The sequence below is a fragment of the Schistocerca cancellata genome, chromosome 6, assembly GCF_023864275.1.
Source record: "Schistocerca cancellata isolate TAMUIC-IGC-003103 chromosome 6, iqSchCanc2.1, whole genome shotgun sequence".
NCBI lineage: Eukaryota > Metazoa > Arthropoda > Insecta > Orthoptera > Acrididae > Schistocerca > Schistocerca cancellata.
The window spans coordinates 231985539-232007760 of record NC_064631.1 but is presented as its reverse complement, the minus strand read 5'-3'; the positions used below and the strand labels follow the sequence as shown (position 1 = coordinate 232007760).

The window sequence follows — 22222 nt, the reverse complement described above, 5'->3', positions numbered from 1 at the left end:
TGTTAAGTCCCATAGTGCTCAGAGCCATTTGAACCATTTTATCAGGCCTGGAGTAGCACTAGCCCGCTAACCTGCTGTCCCCAGACTGTGGAGACTTCTTCACTTGGCAGGTAATTCATCGCCTAATTGCTTATTTTAAATAAAAAGAGGCAATGGGAAAGCTTCACAACGGTAATAGCCACTAAAAGAGATTAAATTTGAACATATACATTGTAGAAAGACAGACATGTGTGTGGTAGTTTGTCACAGTGTTTTAAAGAAAACATCCAAGATGTAGCCTTTCTGTAGGACAAGGAATGAGAGAGCAAAAACACATCAAATACAGCGAAATTTTAAACGGGAATAGGCCTAGCCCCAGAGATGGCTGGATGCGATTAACTGAAATGAATCAAGACGCTGAGCGTTGTTAGCAATGAGTTACATATTACGAGTACAGAGGCAGGGGCAGAACAACAGAACTTAACCGCAGTGCTATCAGTGCAGTCGCGGTGCAGGGTTATCGTGGTGAAAAACGGTTTTATCGCACGAAAGCAACCACCATAACAGGTGCTTGTTTGCTAACGATAAATAAGCCGACCAAAGAGAACGATCTTAACACAAGGCTGCTCCCAGAGTGGTGGAAGGCAACAGTTGTGTACCAAAACGGCAGTAAGTGCCGCATGCGTATTGTCTGCGATGTATATTTGTCCAAGATCTGCAACCGAAGGACCTCTCCGTTCTAGTATTACATTTCGACGTCGTAGAGTGTGCCCGAAGTTAACAAGTAGGTGCCCACAGCCAATGTGAGAGGGGGAGCGAACGAAACGTTGGTACAGCCTCGCCGCTCCGTGTGTCTCGTTTTCTTTGACTCATTTGACTCACAGTCTGGGACTCCAGTTTGGGCGCGACTTGGAGCGAATTCCCGGAATGAGGGAGAAAAAGTACACCACTGCGTGGCTTCACGTTATTTTCAAATGTAAAGGGTACAAAGGGATCTCGACCATTTTCTACAGTAACGAAATGGTGAATACGAAAACTACTTTGCCCTCCATTCCATGTAGGCTATCCAGCGGTGGTACTCATTGGCTCGGTAAATTAATTTAACTCCATAAAGTGATTGATGAAGTTTTACATTTTCAGTTAATGATACACACAGCCTGAGATTATTATCAAAAAGCTCGAAATTATGTATACAACCTGAATCTGCGTTTGGAATTATGAAAATAATTTTATTTGGCTCTCTTTTTTTCGATAATGTTGGGCTTGGACAGCCGTTATGGCAGTGCCATGCATGTTTGACGCGCGTAAAAAGTCTCCACATCATGCCCTGGCTAAAACCTTCATCGCACAGTAGGGAGCATAGAAGAATGTCTGTGAGGAGCGGAAAGCAGTCCTTTCCACCCCGCGGTCGCCCACGGTCTGTGTTATTGAACATCTTTAACATCTCGTCGTACTACTGGACTTCACTGACACCCTCGTTTTGTTTCATTTTTCGCAGTTCATTACCTTTTTCCTGTTTATGTACTATGTGGAGCATCTGTGAGAAAGGGGACAGCCTAGCGAAACGTGCATGCTGATCACAATCACATAGAAACAAGAAACAGGCGAGAAAGCCCTACCATTGATGGTGTTTTAACTTAATAAAGCAAAACGTGTTTCGTGACGACAAAACCCCATTTCAGTCGTTGTATACACAGTATCTACTAGTATCAATAGCTGACTGGTACAGCAGTTACTGATGCCATGATACATAGACGGAGATTTCAATCGATTATTTCGGAACTATTAGTATACTGAAGAAGTGAGACAGTTTAATATATTTAGGTTCCGCGAATCTTTTCATTTCTCACAGAATGTTAACGTAACGGCATTCATTAAAATGCTTTTAAAATGGCACGTAGTATTGTCTCTAGAGCACATAACCCGACTATTAGCCGCTTTCCTGACGCGCGCTTTCTTTTCAACTGTGAACAGGACACTCTCGCAGCCATTCCTTCCACAAGCGTAACATGTAATCAACTTCATGTTTATTCCTCTAACTAGGGAAGTAAATAGACCACGTTACTCGAAGCTAGCTACCTGATTTTCAGAGACGTTTCGTTACTAATTACGTTATCCAAGCATTTCTGACAGACCGAATCTAACGTAAGTTTCTGTCTTGTACATCCTTGTAGCTATTCATTCCAGAGCTGTTAAATACGATCAGGGCAGCATATACTCCTCAAAAAAGGAGAAATAATGTGTCCCAGTAACCCCCACAATCCACCATACCTATTCTCTCTGCATTAGCTGGAGTAAAACTCTTCTCTTCCTCGCCGTGCTAAATATTCGTCCTATGCTTTATAAATTTCTTTATTACGTCTTAGTTTCCATTTCAATTTTTTTGTATTCTTGTCCGAAGATTTCCCTGATTACTTTCCTTTCCTTCTTTTCTATTTCACCTAACTGTTTAGCCATGTTTAACGACTGGCATTCTGGAGTGTAAAGGCACCCTGATCTAACGACACTGCCGAGTGCGGGAGTTTAGGGAGAAACATTTCTCGTAATCCAGGTTTTTTGTCAGTTAACACATTCATTGCCCTTGCTAAGTAAGCTTCTTTGCCCATAGCATTTGGTTGTATTATTTCACCTGTATATTTAATTCCTTTAGTCTTTCCAAACAACTTACGGGCATTCAGCCAGGAAATATTTTCAGCGACCGCAGGTATTTCGGCGGGAGTACAGTCCGCCATTTTCAAGGCAAACTGCAACGGACAAGCGGTGTGCAGGCAATTTAACATCTCGGTTCTCAGACTGATGCAGGAAAGATAACACACACTGAACACTAGTGCCACCAAAATGACCAAAGTCAGAGATCGATAGTGAGACTAAGAACTAGCAGGTGAGGTAAATTGACTCTATCCCTTTGTTTTTTGACAAGGGAGAGAGCAGGGTTCCAAACAGAGTTTAAACAAAACCTCCATCCCGGTTTAAAAGGTTGCCCGTTAATTTAATCTCAACTATCTCGTTAATAACACTGTCCTCAATATCCGGACATGCATGCCAAAGTCTCGGTGTTGTTATAAAGCATGGGGTGACCAGTATCCAAGCAATGTTGGGCAATAGAAGACCTACTTGGCTGCTGTAATCGTGTGTGCCGATTATGCCCAGTACATCGGTCCTCCACGGTCCTGATAGTTTGACTAATATATTCCATGCCACATATACAAGGAATGCGATATACACATCTCCGAAATTTCTTTTCTTCCAGGATTGCTGGTCACGCAAGTTTCGGAGGAGAACTTCTGCGATGTTTGGAAGGTAGGAGACGAGGTAATGCGGAAGTAAAGGTGTTAGGAAGAATTGTGATTCGTGCTCGGGTAGCTCATTTGGTAGAACACTCTTCCGCGAAAGGCAAATGTCCCAGGTTCCCGTCCTGGTCCGGCACACACATTTAATATGCCAGGGAGTTTCATATCAACGCACACATCGCTGCAGAAGGAAAATTCATTCTGTAATTCCCAGATTATCCGCTTTTCTCCCAATTATAATTTTTCTTTCAATTTCTTCGTCTTCTGTTCTTTGACTGAAACCCCTGATTACCTTTTCTAGTGCACAAACGAGCAGTAGTGGGGACAATCCATATCCTTGTCGCAGACTAGTTATGCAAAATGTCTTTAAGCATGTCAGTCTTTACGCTGAGGCACGCAGCGTTGCGGGCCGAGGACAACAACTCGGAGGCTGGGGCTAGCAACCGGCCGTCGCCATCGGCAGTGAGTCGGCATTGACACGGCCCCCGGCGCGGGCCAAAGGCTGCCCCTATCGCCGACAGAGGCCCTTGTGCCAGTGGCAGTGGGCGGGGCGGTTCCGGTCACACAGAGGCCGACAGCCACCGGCGCCCTCCAGTGCGCGAGCGATTTAACTAATGAAACTGCAGCGGTCATGCCAGCGCCGGCCCAGCCGCGCACAAAGGCCCATTGTTTGTGACGTATGGCGCCGCTCAAGTGCACCGCTGTCCACGTGAATTGAGAGAGCGTCAGCAGGTATTCGCGCTCTCCCCCCCCCCCCCCACCTCCTCACCCCTCGCATATATCCAAGGCTATCGCTCGCGCTCTCTGAGCGCCCTGTGAGGTGCACGACAAAGTACGGTACAGACGAAAGCGATACAGCGGGAAAGGCCTACCAGGGATTTGGACGTTGGCGTGTTAATAGCAGCTGACTTACCCATACGCCGGACTCCATACATCTTTCTCTGTAAAGGTCATAAATTACGGAGTCCGGCAACAGGCCGGAAGGTGAGGTGCTGAAACAGTCCTAGACGCCAACGACGGTTTTGATCGGTATCAGGCCATAACCTTGCCCCAACTGCGTTCACTGCGCTGGTCTCACTTGTGTTGGAGCTGCTTTCGGAAACGAGGGGGGGGGGGGGGGGGGAGGGGGCTCGCAGTTGGATGTTAAGGCATTCGAAAGTATTTCAAAGTTTGACAAATTGTTCTGACCTGGCGTCTTTGCTCCTAGTTGTAACAGCGCAGCAGAAGGCGAGGCGTCGAATCTCGGCTGTAATGGATTGCTGCTATGTCTGTCGGATATTAGAGCTAAGACACACTGTTAAGTGGTAAACTGAACTTAAATAAAACAGAAGACAGCTGTTAATTGATTAGTTATTGACGCGACCGGTTTTGCTGCTTTAAACTAGCATCTTCAGGTAGTAAGCAGTGTCACATAGATTAGCATACGGAGACGCCCCAAACGTTTGCAACGACAGACTCCAACCCCATGAATAGGGAAAGCAGTCAACAAATAATAACCGGCAGTGTGTTGAGACGGAAAGTTCTACATCTACATCTACACCTACATGGATACTCTGCAAATCACATTTAAGTGCCTGGCAGAGGGTTCACAGAACCACCTTCGCAATTCTCTATTATTCCAATCTCGTATAGCGCGCGGAAAGAACGAACACCTGTACCTTTCCGTACGAGCTCTCATTTCCCTTATTTTATCGTGGTGATCGTTTCTCCCTATGTAGGTCGGTGTCAACAAAATATTTTCGCATCCTGAGGAGAAAGTTGGTGATTGGAATTTCGTGAGAAGATTCCGTCGCAACGGAAAACGCCTTTTTTTTAATGATGTCCAGCCCAAATCCTGTATCATTTCTGACACTCTCTCCCATATTCCGCGATAACACAAAACGTGCTGCCCTTCTTTGAACTTTTTCGATGTACTCCGTCAGTCCTATCTGGTAAGAATCCCACACCGCGCAGCAGTATTCTAAAAGAGGACTGACAAGCGTGATGTAGGCAGTCTCCTTAGCAGGTCTGTACCATTTTATAAGTGTCCTGCCAATAAAACGCAGTCTTTGGGTAGCCTTCCCCACAACATTTTCTATGTGTTCCTTCCAATTTATGTTGTTCGTAATTGTAATATCTACGTATTTAGTTGAATTTACGGCTTTTAGATTAGACTGATTTATCGCGTAACCGAAGTTTAACGAGTTCCTTTTAGCACTCGTGTGGATGACTTCACACTTTTCGTTATTTATGGTCAACTGCCACTTTTCGCACCATTCAGATATCTTTTCTAAAACGTTTTGCAGTTCGTTTTGGTCTTCTGATGACTTTATTAGTCGATAAACGACAACGTGATCTGCAAACGGCAGAAGACGGCTGCTCAGATTGTCTCCCAAATCGTTTATATAGATAAGGAACAGCAAAGGGCCTATAACACTACCTAGGGGAACGCCAGAAATCACTTCTGTTTTACTCGATGACTTTCCGTCAGTTACTACTAACTGTGACCTCTCTGACAGGAAATCACAAGTCCAGTCACATAACTGAGACGATAGATATTCCATAAACACGCAATTTTACTTCAAGGCGCTTGTGTGGTACAGTATCAAAGCATTCCGGAAATCCAGAAATACGGAATCGGTCTGAAATCCCTTGTGAACAGCACTCAACACTTCATGTGAATAAAGAGCTCGTTGTGTTTCACGGGAACGATGTTTTCTAAACCCACGTTGACTGTGTGTCAATAGACCGTTTTCTTCGAGGTAATTCATTTTCAGGGGATGAGGCAAAATAACAAACCTAGTGGGAACGCAGAATAAACATATCAGACTGTGGAGACCCCCTTTATATGGGAAAACCCTGTAGCTGATTATCTCGAGGTTGCTCCAGGAATGCTAAGTGCTTTATCCTCGCGACAACCAACTACAGGGTTTGCCTTTATGAAGGGTATCTCCTACAATATGATATGTTTATTCTCGGTTCCCAATAGTTTGTTAGTTTGCCTCGTTCCTTGCACTATTCGCCGCTTTGCACTGGCAGCTATTATTTGTTGACTACTTCTCTGTTAATGAGGCTGGATTGTATGAGAACGAGCGTTAGTGGCGTCTCCTTTCGCTAACCTGTGTGATTCATCACGTGGAGATGCTGCTTTCAAGCAGCGAAACCGCTCATGTAAACATATAATCAGGTAATAGTTGTTTGCAGTTTTACTCGAGTTCAGTTCAGCTTGAATTTCAATGGCTGTCGCTGCCCGTGTTATAAAGTTGTGCGAGACTGTTAAGTGAGTAGTCGAAATTTCAAAAGGGGGCCCGTTGTTTTATTCACGATGTTAGTGGCGGTTAAAATAAAAAAAACCGCAGGCGATCTACAAATCCACACGCAGAAAAACGACAGGAGTCACGAAAAGAATTTTCGCAGATAAATGCGCAGTAAATACAACTTTCGTAATTTGTAACCGGTCTGCAGTGTTCACAGTCCCGCGGCACGAAATATGCAGACTGACACAAACAGTGAAACACCCAAAAGGGAAGGAGGAAGCGAAATGATACTTCAGCGGTTTATGCTATTTCAATGATTAAAAAATCCAGTTAAATTTACAAAAAAACTTGGCAGTATGTGCTCAATTATCATGACATTACACCCTCTCTGGCCATTATGCATACACTTATTTGGGTGGGAAGCGTGTCCTAAAGTCATTCCTGGACAAAAACTGTTGTAACTGGCCCTTTATGTCAGACACGTTCTGTTGGGGACAAATCTGGGCATGCTGTTGGCCACGCACACCCTACTTCCGCAATACTGCCAGTTGGAACAGCAACCAACACAATCATAAAAAGTATTTCTTTTCGTTTATAGTCGCAGACTTCATAGAGCCACTGCCATGTATGGACAGGCATTGTCTTGTTGAAAAATAGTAAAAAGCTGTGTGTTGATAGGCATTATCTTGCTGAAAAATGGTACAGTGTTACTGTTGCATGGCAACACACAATGACGCAGGACATACGTAACGTACCGTTGTAGCACCCTCAGTCACTTCCAGTCATTTCAAGTAATACCTGATAGTTCCTCACTCCATAACACCAGGGATAATACGACTGCCTCTCTCCAAAACATTGTAAGGACGGGACCTCTCGCCAGGTCGACGCTGAACTCGCAGACAATGGCCATCTACATCTACAACTGTCCATGCTTTGTAGTCACGGTACCATCCCAAATGCAGCCGTTTGTGGTGTAGGCTTAACTGCATCCTACCTATAGGACTGTAATTACTTCGTCTGCTGCTAGTCTTTGAGCGACGTTGCGGGACGACACAGAATGTGGCAGAAGTCCATTACATGTTCTCGGATGGCAGATGCAGATGCGAAGGGATTACGGTGAGCTTGCTGCGCAAAACGGCGATTTTTACTTCTGGTGCTCAGAGTGCTCGACTGGGACCTGGATCGCGAGAATGCCTGCCCTTACGACCGCATGCAGTCCAACATCGGGCCACTGTCACAAGCCAACCAAATGGAGACCCACAATGAGTTTTATTTGCTGCTAACTCTGTCTCACACGATTAAGCAGCATCTCCCTGGTAGTCGACATTAAAGTTTTCTGAGTATGGTACCGCGTCTTAATGTATAAAACTACTACTGCTGGAGGAAAAAACCAGAAGAAGGCCGCTTCAACCGTGACCGCACGTTGGTTTTTCTCCAGCAGCAGTAGTTTTATACATTATGACGCGGTACCATGCACAGAAAACTTTTATGTCGACTGACTCTGGCCGCGGAAGCCTACGCAATTATATCTCCATGGTATTCCACTTGCCACGCCGTTCATGTCTTTTATACACCCCAGTAGGCCTGGTAACAACACAAAACACGGAAAATGCCCTTGCTCTCTGGTGGTCGCTGTACCTGTTACAGAGGTTTGCAACTTCAGGCACGTACATACCCGCCAATGGTGCGTGCGTCAACGAAATTGTGTTGACAGCCGACCACGTCTTCTGTGTGCATAATAATTTTTGAACACTATAGTTTGAAAGTGGCCATGTTGGCGTAACCGACTAAAATAAGAAAATAAAATATTATAGAAATAGCAGCCTCTGCAGCACAATAACTCCCCTTAATATACTGCTCAATGTACAAGTCGGCTACATCTTGGAATCTGTAATTTCATTGTTGTTAAGGGATAACTTTGATCATGTTTTGGCGTATGTCCTATAATTATTTTCCATGCCTTAATATGTTCGTTTTTTTTACAAAAAATGGTTCAAATGGCTCTGAGCACTATGGGACTTAACATCTAGAACTTAGAACTACTTAAACCTAACTAACCTAAGGACATCACACACATTCATGCCCGAGGCAGGATTCGAATCTGCGACCGTAGCAGTCGCGCGGTTCCGGACTGCGCGCCTAGAACCGCTAGACCACCGCGGCCGGCGTTTTTTTTACAGAAACAGGTAGTTATAATAGAGCGCTATATGGTAAAGTCATGATTTTTGAAATATATTGTAGACTGAACAATACCACCTCCTTAAACTAAGAAAACCCACCTTTTTTGACACCTTATTCGAGTGTCAGTGGATTCGTAGCAATTTCGTTTGTTGTAAGAGGCGGAGGGCGTACAGTCTGGAACGGTACGCCAAACAGACTAAATCGCAGTGAGGACTGAGGCAGTCATGCACCGGACTGAAGATACCCGTTCGGTAAAACAGCGTGTCCTGCTGCGTGAAGAAGTCCGGAACTGCCTACTGCACGGGTAGTGGCTGGAATGTCTGCAACTTGTCCTGGATGAGACTTGAATCCCTGATTGAACGGGGCCTTGTGTCGAACCGCGACCATCGCGGAACTTGATGTACGATCAGGCAACGGTAGTTTCGAGAGATAAGTTGCCCCATATACCTTATTCATTCTCTGATGGATGTTTACCGGTGTCCTTCAGCAGCCAAGAAAAAATTAACACCGCGTTGATCCCGTTTGGGTGCGTTTTGTAACATCATCGTCATAGTTCACGTGTTATTCATCGCTCACATGTCGGAAAGACACAAAAGCCGAACTCATCCGCTGCCTACGTGTCGGTGCTTATATATCCGCATCGGAGTCGCGCTGCGTTGCGTATACGCTACAGCAAAGCCCTCAAACGGAAACTTTTAGATCATCCTTGTAGTTTAGCCGTTTTAATGAAGCTTTTATTAACCACAAGATGCAGGCTTTCGAAGCAAGAGTATGTAATATACTTTGCAGATGCGGTCAAGTGTACATGGGAACTACACTCCTGGAAATTGAAATAAGAACACCGTGAATTCATTGTCCCAGGAAGGGGAAACTTTATTGACACATTCCTGGGGTCAGATACATCACATGATCACACTGACAGAACCACAGGCACATAGACACAGGCAACAGAGAATGCACAATGTCGGCACTAGTACAGTGTATATCCACCTTTCGCAGCAATGCAGGCTGCTATTCTCCCATGGAGACGATCGTAGAGATGCTGGATGTAGTCCTGTGGAACGGCTTGCCATGCCATTTCCACCTGGCGCCTCAGTTGAACCAGCGTTCGTGCTGGACGTGCAGACCGCGTGAGACGACGCTTCATCCAGTCCCAAACATGCTCAATGGGGGACAGATCCGGAGATCTTGCTGGCCAGGGTAGTTGACTTACACCTTCTAGAGCACGTTGGGTGGCACGGGATACATGCGGACGTGCATTGTCCTGTTGGAACAGCAAGTTCCTTTGCCGGTCTAGGAATGGTAGAACGATGGGTTCGATGACGGTTTGGATGTACCGTGCACTATTCAGTGTCCCCTCGACGATCACCAGTGGTGTACGGCCAGTGTAGGAGATCGCTCCCCACACCATGATGCCGGGTGTTGGCCCTGTGTGCCTCGGTCGTATGCAGTCCTGATTGTGGCGCTCACCTGCACGGCGCCAAACACGCATACGACCATCATTGGCACCAAGGCGAAAGCGACTCTCATCGCTGAAGACGACACGTCTCCATTCGTCCCTCCATTCACGCCTGTCGCGACACCACTGGAGGCGGGCTGCACGATGTTGGGGCGTGAGCGGAAGACGGCCTAACGGTGTGCGGGACCGTAGCCCAGCTTCATGGAGACGGTTGCGAATGGTCCTCGCCGATACCCCAGGAGCAACAGTGTCCCTAATTTGCTGGGAAGTGGCGGTGCGGTCCCCTACGGCACTGCGTAGGATCCTACGGTCTTGGCGTGCATCCGTGCGTCGCTGCGGTCCGGTCCCAGGTCGACGGGCACGTGCACCTTCCGCCGACCACTGGCGACAACATCGATGTACTGTGGAGACCTCACGCCCCACGTGTTGAGCAATTCGGCGGTACGTCCACCCGGCCTCCCGCATGCCCACTATACGCCCTCGCTCAAAGTCCGTCAACTGCACATACGGTTCACGTCCACGCTGTCGCGGCATGCTACCAGTGTTAAAGACTGCGATGGAGCTCCGTATGCCACGGCAAACTGGCTGACACTGACGGCGGCGGTGCACAAATGCTGCGCAGCTAGCTCCATTCGACGGCCAACACCGCGGTTCCTGGTGTGTCCGCTGTGCCGTGCGTGTGATCATTGCTTGTACAGCCCTCTCGCAGTGTCCGGAGCAAGTATGGTGGGTCTGACACACCGGTGTCAATGTGTTCTTTTTTCCATTTCCAGGAGTGTATAAAAAGAAGGGTTAACACAAGAGCAAGTGTCGTCTGGTAAACACAGGTCGGGAGTAGCAGGGACCCACTACATTAGTTTCTCCGATAGTTTGGTTTTATCAAGATCCAATCGTTACTACTCTAGGATGTACACGGAAACAATAGAAATTCGCAAGCACAAAAACAACTTTGCCAGAAAAGTAGAAGGATTAAACTTATGTTGCAGAATTTGGTGTTAAATACGCTGATGTGACAGAAGACGCTGGACACCTCCTAATACCGTATCGGACTTCCTTGTGCCCGGAATAGCGAAGAAACTCGACGCGGCGTGGACTCAACAAGGTGCTGGAAATCTCCTGCAGAAATATTGAGCAACGCTGCCTCTGTGGCCGTTCATAGTTGCGGAACTGTTGCCGGCGCAGAATTTTGTGAACATACTGACCTCTCGATTATGTCCCATATATGTTCCATAGGACTTACGAGGGTTGGAACTTTAATAGTGGAAACTATTTATTTACAGCTCGTACTAAATAGATACGTGTTTCAAAGTTTTACTGACTTTCCAAGTAGTCACCATCATTGTGTATAAACCGTTGCCAGCGATGTGGAAGTCGTAGGATGCTCTTGTGTTGACACTTCGAGCGGCGCGGCCTAGTGCCCGACGAATTTGTAGCAGTTCTGAAGGGAATGCCGTGAAGTGTTTCCTTCACTTTAGAAATAGAGTTCATTTTTGGTACACGACCAGCTTAGAGACAGAAGTGATGACACTTCTTGCAGGACCTGACCATCATTTAGCAGGACAATGCTCAAGCACGTACAGTGCAAGCTGTACTATACCCCTTAACGCACTCCCCCGACTTAAGCCCTCGTGAGTTCAACTCGTTTTCTAAACTGAAAGAAACACTTCACGGCATTCGCTTCAGAACTGCTAAAAAAATTGTCGGGCAATAGACCGCGCCGCTCGAACTGTTAACACAACTGGCACTGCTAAGAGTATCCTACGACTTCCACATCGCTGGCAACGGGTTATGCACAGTGCTGGTGACTACTTGGAAGGTCAGTAATACTTACAAGCACATATCTATTTTGTACGAGCTGTAAATAAATAGTTACCACTATTAAAGTTCCAACCCTCTTATGTCGCGTAATCTGGGTGACCAGATCATTCCCTCGAATTGTCCAGAATGTTCTTCAAACCCGTCACGAACTAGTTGAGAGACCCGATGACATGGCACATTGTCGTCCATGAGCATTCCATCGTTGTCTGGGAACATGAAATCCATTAAAGGCTGCACATGGTCTTCAAGTAGCAGAATATAACCATTTCCAGCAATGATCGGTTGGACCAGAGGACCCAGTCCATTCAATGTATACACAGCCCACACAATTATGGAGCCACAAGCAGCTTTGTACAGTGCCTTGTTGACAACTTGCGTCCATGCATTCGTGGGGTGTGCGCCACAGCTGAAACCTACCATCGACTCTTACCAACTGATATCTGGACTCATCTGACCAGGCCGTGGTTTTCCAGTCGTATAAGGTCCAACCGATAAAACGTTGAAATGTGTGTGAAATCTTACGGGACTTAACTACTAAGGTCATCAGTCCCAAAGCTTACACACTACTTAACCTAAATTAGCCTAAGGACAAAAACGCACACCCATGCCCGAGGGAGGACTCGAACCTCCGCCGGGACCAGCCGCACAGTCCATGACTGAAGCGCCCCAGACCGCGCGGCCCAACCGATAAGATCACGAGCACAGGAGAGGCGATGCAGGCGATGTCTTTCTGTTAGCAGAGGCACTCGTATCGGCCGTCTGCTTCCAAGACCCATTAACGCCAAATCTAGCTGCTCTGTCTTGACGGATGTGTTCGCCGTTCGTCACACATTGATTCTGCAATTATTTCACGCAGCGTAGGTGCTGCTTTCGATTACTAAGCGAGGGCCGTAGGCCATTGAGTTGTACGTGGTGAGAGGTAACGCCTGAAATGTGGTATTGTCGGCACACTCTTGACCCTGTGGATATCGGAAATTTGATTTCCGAAATAGAATGTCCCATGCCTCTAGCTCCAACCACCATTCAGCGTTCAAAGTCTGTTAATTTCCATCACGTGGTAATAATCACGTCGTAAACCATTTCGCATGAATCACCTGAGAATAAATAACATCTATGCCAATACATTTCGCTCTTATACCTTGTGTATGCGATACTACTGCCGATCTCTGTATGTGCTTATCGCTGTCCCATGGTTTTTGTCATCTCAAAGTAAGACCAAACGTGAACTCTTTCCCACTATACACTTCATAACACACTGGGAGCGACTCCTCTACCTTATAGGCAGCCGTATAATGACGCCACGGATCGACTTGCAGAATTTGTTTGAGATTGCAACTGCTTTCTTAGTTGTTCTAACGTCTGATGTCTCCAGCTTTGGAAGACGAAACGCTGGTCAGAGACATATGCCTAAGGCCACAGCCCATAAAATGGAAATTACCAAGGACGCTGAAACTTCCAGGCAGATTAAAACTGTGTGCCGGGCCGAGACTCGAACTCGGATCCTTTGCCTTTCGCGGGCAAGTGCTCTACCAACTGAGCTACCCGAGCACGACTCACGCCCCGTCCTCACATGTTTACTTCTGCCAGTACCTCGTCTCCTACCTTCCAAACTTTACAGAAGGTCTCCTGCAAACCTTGCAGAACTTGGGCAGCTCAGTTGGTAGAGCACTTGCCCGCAGAAGGCAAAGGTCCCGAGTTCGAGTCTCGGCCCGGTACACAGTTTTAATCTGCCAGGAAGTTTCATATCAGCGCACACTCTCCTTCAGAGTGAAAATCTTATTCTGTAACCTAGGACGCTTTTATTAATGTTGTTTCTCATATTCCTTATCATGCAGAATTCTACGTCAGGTGCGGAGAGCGTGATTTCCGCCCAGTTTCAAATCTCAAGCAGGTGTGCAAATCTGTCGCCCTGTCCCATGTTGAAACAGTGCCGTGCAGCTGACACAGCCTACTGACGGCTTTCCACGGGGCGTGGCGGTGCCTGGCAGGCAGACGGCGGGGTGTGGGGGACGGCAGGGCGCAGCGGCTGTCACGCGGCCGTCACTCGACACGTGTCCGGCTCAGATGCGTTTCAGCGCGCGGATCGCTGTCGTTTAATGCCGCTCGATTGGTTTCCCAGCACGATAATCGCAGCCAGCTTGCCCGAGAGTGTATGTCCGTCGATCCTGCTCGATTACGCCACAACACAGGCCGAGCCATTATTCCCCGTTGGCTCCTACGACAGTTCTGTCGATAAATGTGTCCGTCCCGAAAGCGACGCGACATCTGTCACTGTTACTTGCTTTATGTAAAATCGGAAACTATCGTTTCTTCTACGACAACTGACATAACAATACCACGAGGAAACAGCACTTTTTTGAAGTTCCGTAATTTTCCGCTACTGCGATGCGTTAAAGTGCGATATTTGGCTCAAAGATGCCTAAAACGTTGTTTTGCAATGGTGCAGAAGAGTGAGGCCCTGAGACGTCACGGTGGTGATCGGCGACGCTTCAGAGAGGAAGGTGTGAATACACGCAAAAAAAAAAAAAAGTTAGGCATAGCTGAGAGGTGAGCCATTGGCAACAAAAATCACCACATTTTTCCTAACTCCACCGTGGGAGCATCACAAGATTGGAAGATTCTGTGCCCCCCCCCCCCTCCTCATTCATATCTCCCTCCAATCGGGAGGTCCCTAATATCGTCTTAGCAAGTACAACGTCAACTTCTACCGCTTAGATCTTCTTTCTTTCTTCACCGAAATCATCCAGCATATACCCACTACGAAGCCAATTATCATATTCGCTCGGAAGGCTGGATGATTACGGTGAAGAAAGCAAGAAGATCTAAGCGGTAGAAGTTGACGTTCTACTTTCTAAGACGATATTAGGGACCTCCCGATTGGGGGGAGATGAGATATGGATAAACGGGGGGGGGGGGGCACATGACCTTCCACTCTTGTGATGCGCCCACGGTGGTGTTTGGAAGAATGTGGTGATATTTGTTGCCAATGCCTCACCTCTGAGCTATGCCTAACTCTACTTTTTTTTTTTTTTTTTTTTTTGCATGTATTCACATCTTCCTGTCTGAAGCGCCGCCGCCGAGCCCCACCCTGACGTCACACACACACACACACACACACACACACACACACACACACACACACAAATGGTTCAAATGGCTCTGAGCACTATGGGACTTAACTTCTGAGGTCATCAGTCCCCTAGAACTTAGAACTACTTAAACCTAACTAACCTAAGGACATCACACACATCCATGCCCGAGGCAGGATTCGAACCTGCGACCGTGGCGGTCGCGCGGTTCCAGACTGTAGCGCCTAGAACCGCTCGGCCACCCCGGCCGGTCATCTTCACATGTTCCATCATAATTATACTCCCTAGATGTTTACATCTTTCTCAGTTACCTATCGTTACACTGTCCGATATTACAAGATCAACCAACTGCGTTCGCGTGTTTAAGTATTGTGTCCTCTTGATGTTCAACTTCAGTCCCCATTTGCTATATTCTTCTATCAATTTTTTCGGGATATAGGAGATGTCTTCTTCAACGGTCGCAACTACCACCTGGTCATCTGCAAATAAATAAAATATTTTATCGATTCCAGAGATTAAACAGTACTATTGATCAATATATTTTTTCATTAAAAATAGGCTTCACACATTTCTGTATCAAATGGATATATATATCTGTCCAGTATTAAACTAAAAAGGTAACATTTTAATTAAAAAATTTTGTTCAGGGCTCTGAGCACTATGGGACTCAACTGCTGTGGTCATAAGTCCCCTAGAACTTAGAACTACTTAAACCTAACTAACCTAAGGGCAGCACACAACACCCAGCCATCACGAGGCAGAGAAAATCCCTGACCCCGCCGGGAATCGAACCCGGGAACCCGGGCATGGGAAGCGAGAACGCGACCGCACGACCACGAGATGCGGGCAATTTTTTTTTTTTTTTGTTCAGAACGTGTTAATTAGCAGTACCATTTCTTAATAAATATTGAATGTAAATAAAAATAATAAAAATGTTGCCATTACTGAGATTCGATCCATCTATTTCGCGATTTGAAGACTTTTGCGCAACACGTTCACCTGCGGATAGCTATTTTAATATATAAGAAGCGTTCAGTCTTTAGAACTGCCAGGAAATCTAATCTTCAAACGCCATTTTTTTTTTTGACTGGTGAAAGTGCAACGTCCCCTTAGAACAATTTTACATGTGAAACGTCCACTTAGAACAATTGTACAAGACTGTGCTTAACCTGGCACACAATAATTAGCGCAACGCAATCTGACTATCAAAAATCCCTGCAAAAGAATGGCCCTGAGTAACATTACACTATACCTTTCAGAAATAACTTACCTCACAAAAATCTTCATTACTGGAACTACTGCAATACAGCGAGCGCCACTACTGCCAGCTAAATAAAAGATTCAAACTACAGAAGGCACTAACTACTGATAGGGATAGTTAGCAAATGAAAGATATTAATAGAGAACAAACAATGTATTTACCTTAATATTCATAATTGACATCCAGTATTACAAAACTCCGCCATCTCTCTCCCCACATCCACCACTGCTGGCGGCTCACCTCCAAGTGCCCAACGCTACGCGCTGTTCACATCCAGCTGTAGCAGTTCATGACAACAATGGCAGACAACAATGCAAACTAGCCACATACTGCACACAGCACAGCCAGTGATTTTCATATAGAGCGCTACGTGGCATTACCCATATAAAAATCTAAACAGCCTACTTACATAGCCCCCATGCTCCCCACAAAAAATTTTACAAAATATTTTTGGGCAGTGGCCAATAAAGATTTGATAAAATTTTTCATAATTACAATAACAAAGATATCAAATGCACACACTTATTGATACAATGTTGGTCAACAGCTAAAATTTTTTCACAGTCAATAAAGACAGTCCCGATCATTCATCATAAGAGTAAACCTGCAGTTTGTTTGCTCAAAGTCTGAGCAGTAGAATACAATGCACACGGAAGTAGTGGATTTCCATGCAGTCTTGAAGAAGTAGTATTGTCCTTCCAACAGTAAGACAGTGCTGACTCTTGACATGCTGACAGGTAATGGGCCACAACAGAGCAAACCCACAGCAGAGTCAGTCGACGTTTCGAAGAATATTGGTAGGTAGGTCATCACAGAGTAGACCCACTGTAGTCCTGGTAGAGATTGTGGTATTGGTGGACCACCAGAGGTGCAGACCCACTGTAGTCCTTGTAGAGATGGCCAGCAGCCATCTGTTGCGACTGTGCAGGTGCACAATCACCATTGAAGAGTCTTGTGGATAATAGAGCAAGTCCATAACCACCACTTGTGCACTCACAAAGTTTTTGGAATTGTCCTTAGAACCAGCAATGCTGTTATCCAGTCCCTTGCTGAATTAGTAACACACGTGCAAACACTAACAGTCCCAACTTCTCACATAGTGTCCATATAGTATGACCAACAGAAAAGTGTGCAGTGAAATGAATGCTTACAAGTTAATAATATGATGAACTGGTGTCAATTACAATTTTATGACGTAAGAATACAATTACAAAGGTACAAAATACATCATTAAAAACATAACAATACAGATAACATTTGTAGTAATAGGGGCTTTACAAAAGAATAGAAATAAACATATACATCAGTGTTACAGGAATGATGACATGAGTACAAAAATAAAAGATCAGAATCACTTTCGAAACATCAATTTCACACATGAGCATTAAAACAAAACAGAATAAATAATGTCTAAGCATCATTACAAAGAAAATAACAGAGTATTAGAAAAATTCTACAACATAGCTCTCATCAGCTAAACACATAAAGACAGGAAAAACACAAATACACAAGGGTACACAAACATATAGCGGAATAATAGAAGGAAAGGACAGGGTTTGTTTTACTGCAGTATTTTCAAAACTTTCTTTACTTCTCGGAGATCTCCCTTCATTCATCATTATTCCCAAAAAGTCCTATCTATACCTCCTTCCTGTATTCTATTCATATTATTTCTGATTGTACAATACTCATTTGGGCCCAATCTTTTTCATATCACTTCGCATTGCATTCTTTACCTATTCTCCATAGTCAGTTTCTTATATAGTCTACCCCCTCTTAAGCTAACTTAAATCTACTGAGCTCAGATATATATACCAAGGGACGAGGCAATGCAGCATCACATAACACAGTTAATATAAACAGCAATGAAAAAAAACGCAGATTTGCGAAGCAAGCAGCATTAAGAAATTAGCAAAAGTCAAATTCAATAACACTATACCTGGCAAACAGTAGAAACTTATACCTAGACATGACATAGCTCAAGCAGAATAAATATTACAGCAAAAACAACAATGCAGACAAGGGAAAAGCATATTCACATCTTAATGTCTATGTAATTAAAGTGGTGCACCATAACAACTGATTGTAAAAAAATATTACCACGTACTTGAAAAGAAAATTATGTGTTACTGTTACTAGTTCCTTCTTATTGTTCTTTCCTTTCCAAGTGCTCCTTTTTTAAAGAATGTGGATCATAAAATAATTATTTAATAGATCTGTTGACAGAAAGAGTTCACATTAGCAAATGCATCTAAGTTTATTTTATAAAACTAATGCTGCAACACAGCTGGAAACCAGATATTAAATGAAATAAGCAACTATGAAAAGCAAAGCATAAAAATATCATTCAATAGTCATGTGGCATTTCGTAAGTCAGTAGCACTCAACTCTCGGAGAAAGACACTTGTCATAATCAGGTGTGCAGATGTACGAATATTTCCCATCAATTCATAAGCATTTCAACAATTAGCACAAAGTGCGAGTAATCATATGTTTTTAAGTAACGAGGGTGTCGCATTAGCGATGAAAGGCACACCCTAATGGCTTGTTTTCCAGGTGTTTGACACAGCTGTGTGCCCACAACGCATTACAAAAATCATATGTTTTCAAGTAACGAGCGTGTCGCATTAGCGATGCCCTCTACAAAGGATTGTCAATAGCATGGTTAACCCCTTTTTTTGTTTTTCTACCTGTGCTTCCGGAAAGGCCCTCACTCTAATGGCTTGTTCTCCAGGTGTCTGACACAGCTGTGTGCCGACGACGCACGTGCAGGTGGTCACTTTCTTACGGAAATATTTACGACAGCAGTTTCCGCTGCAGTGACAGTCTCATTCACGCATTTACACACACATTTCATAACTCTTAAAGTACGATTCTTGGTTTCCAACAACCTTTTTCACAAGTCAAGAGTCCCTATCTTCTATTCATTATTCATATACATATAAACAGGTAATCACCTTCCTCATATATGGTAGCATCATCTTATTGACATAAACATACCTCAACAGCATAATACACATCGTCGTCGTAATAATAACATCATAACACCTCAGTCAAATCTCAAAAACGTCGTAGCTTTCTGCAATTGTTTCAAAACCTAAAGAAAATTCTCTGCTCATTTCAGTAGTGTCATCTTCCTCAAACGTACTTTAAAAATCATGATCTCATACCAAATACATCATTCAAAGCTCTCATAGTATCACAATGGTTCCAAAAAAAATATGAACAGTGCACAAAGTACAGACAAAGTACAATTTCTTAAGTGTGAAGTAATCCAACTCTGTAATTGCGTAAACATGTGTCACTGACGTAGTAAAAGGATGTTTGTTTCTCTGTTAAATGATCAGATAGCTGTGTAATTTATGTGTTAGAGAAATATGGTACCGATGTGTTAAATTGTATAAGCAAATACCATATTAGCTAGGGCTCCTTGTGCTTGCCAGACACATGGTACACAAAGTAAACGTGTACCCCGCTGAGGTTTATTGTAATTATACCCTCAGGTGTTACAGATTACAGCAATGGAATGAAATGTATCACAAAAAACTTTCTGTGTAATTCAAAACTCTTTAAAAATAAATGTTTTAAGTACAAAATTAATCACTCAAATACGTGTCCTGTAGCGCTAAATATGCGTCTTGCTGTTAGATAATCTCTGGGAAGTGTCGTAGTTATTGTCCTCCGAAAGCTAAGTTCTGCAGAAGTCAATGTACTTACCTCATGATACACAAAAGTGAAATGCTTTGCGTATAGATAACTTAGTTATTACGCTTATTGCCGTGATGAGGAAAGTACTGTGCTGTAACGTATTGTTGTCCTACGGAAAAGGCTGTCTCCTTGTAGCAATACCACAAAAGTTACTACTAAAACATGTTTTGCTTTCCATAAGGATTCAGAAAAAACTGTGCAGATATAAAACAGATACACCGCAAAAGCAACATTGTAAATTGTCACTCATTAGTAACGTCGTGATATAATCGTGTAGGTGTCACACAAACCAACCACTGTGTCATCTGGCATTTCACAGAAAGCACCTCAAATCCAGAATCCACTCGTAAGCAAACCAAAATGTTGCATGTTAACAGTTTCTTAAGTTTGACAAAGCATACTAGAAATGTGAAGTGAAAAGTTTTATGGCAAAGACAAAGTTAAAAGCAGATTATCTTTCAATAAACGGTTTTACATGTGAAATGTGGTGTAAACCTTTACTCTTCCTAGTACGCAGAATTTCAACTTCAACGCAATTATCATGTGGTATACGTCGGATTCTGTAAGGTCCATTGTAAACTAGAAAGAATTTGTGACTCAAGTGTTTCTTCTTATGTGACAATGAATGAGCTTTAATGAGAACTTTCTGACCAATATATAATTTCTTTGCATTTGCTTTATCGTGTAGTTTTCTCCTTTTGTCTGCTGCAGATTTTATATTTTTAAGAGCCAAATCAATTATGTCTTTGTGTCGAAGTTTACGTGTATTCGGGAAAGGTACTAGCTCTCTGATTCTGTTCGGAGGTTCTACATTCTTCAGTACAAGAGTAGGTGGTAAAGCAGTGGAATGATGAGGCATTTCATTCAGCACATTTTGAAATAAGTGTAAATATCTGTCCCAATTCTGATGCTTTCTGTGACAATAAAGTCTGCAAAGCTTATTGATTTCTCTCATAATCCGTTCAGACGGGTTACAATGTGGTGAATACAATGAAATAAAAACAGGTTTGATTTTATGATTCCGAAGCATGCGTGACCAAACAGCAGATCTGAATTGCGGTCCGTTATCTGAAATGACTTTACTAACGTGTCCAACTTCACGTAAGAAATTTTTAACAAAGGCGTTGGATACAGACCGTCCAGTGGCTTTACGTAACGGAGTGAAAGAAACAAATTTTGAAGTAAGTTCAACAGCGACTAGAACGTACGCAAATCCATTAGATGTTCTGACAAGCGGTCCCAAGAGATCAACCGCAGCAAATTCTTTTAATTTAGAAGGAATGATAGGAAACAACGGAGCACGATGTGAGATAGTAGATGGTTTCGCCTTTTGACAAAGTTTACAAATAGACAAGACTCTTCGAATTCGCTTTTCCATATTGTTAAAATAACAAGTCGTTCGAAGAATATGATAACATTTTCGTGGACCAAAATGTGCGTAGCTGAAATGAATGTACCAAATGAGCTTATTAACAAAATCGTCTGGAATGCAAAGTACCCATAGCTTGTCATCAACAGTGCAGCGTTTGAAGAGTATGTTGTTTCTAACCAGGTAATAATGCCGAATCTGAGTGTGTGTCTTTTCATGCCATTTACTTTTGATGACTTTCCAGATCGGATCTTTATCTTGTTCATGAGCAATGTCCTTTAAAGATGTGGTGATGAAGTTTTCAAAGGCGACTTTCTGAATGTAAAGAATACTGAAATTTTTCTCAAGGTTGCCTTCTGTGTTACTTTTCTCAAGCCCAGCCGGTGCGCGTGACAGCGCGTCCGCAACAATGTTCTCCTTGCCGGGAATGTAGACTATTGTGAAGCGGAATTCTTGCAGAAACAATGCCCAACGTTTTAACCTGTCATGATTTAATTTTGAAGACATAAGAAATTGTAATGCACGATGATCACTGTATACTTTTACGTGCTTACCAGAAAGAAAGAAACGGAATTTGTTAAATGCCCAAACGATAGCTAAAGCTTCTAATTCAGTAACGGAATAATTTTTTTCAGATTTTGTTAGCACTCGGCTAGCAAAAGCAATGGTTTTCTGAACAGTAGTGTCATTTTCTATGGCTTCTTGAAATAAGTGGGCACCAAGACCGACTTTAGAAGAATCTGTGCTAAGGCAGAAATCTTGTGACAGATCTGGATGAGCTAGTATTGGCGCGTGAAGTAACGCTTCTTTCAAAGAACTGAATTCCAACTGT

The 22222-nt window shown here is 44.0% G+C and overlaps 1 protein-coding gene and 1 non-coding gene across 3 annotated transcripts in view; one reads left to right on the top strand and one right to left on the bottom strand.

The window, feature by feature from the left end:
• LOC126191483 (limbic system-associated membrane protein) overlaps nucleotides 1-22222 on the top strand; it is a 986380-nt gene that overhangs the window by 648203 nt on the left and 315955 nt on the right. The window lies entirely within an intron of this gene.
• Trnas-cga (transfer RNA serine (anticodon CGA)) lies at nucleotides 13438-13512 on the bottom strand. The gene has a single exon. It is a non-coding gene; the product is annotated as a tRNA-Ser (tRNA).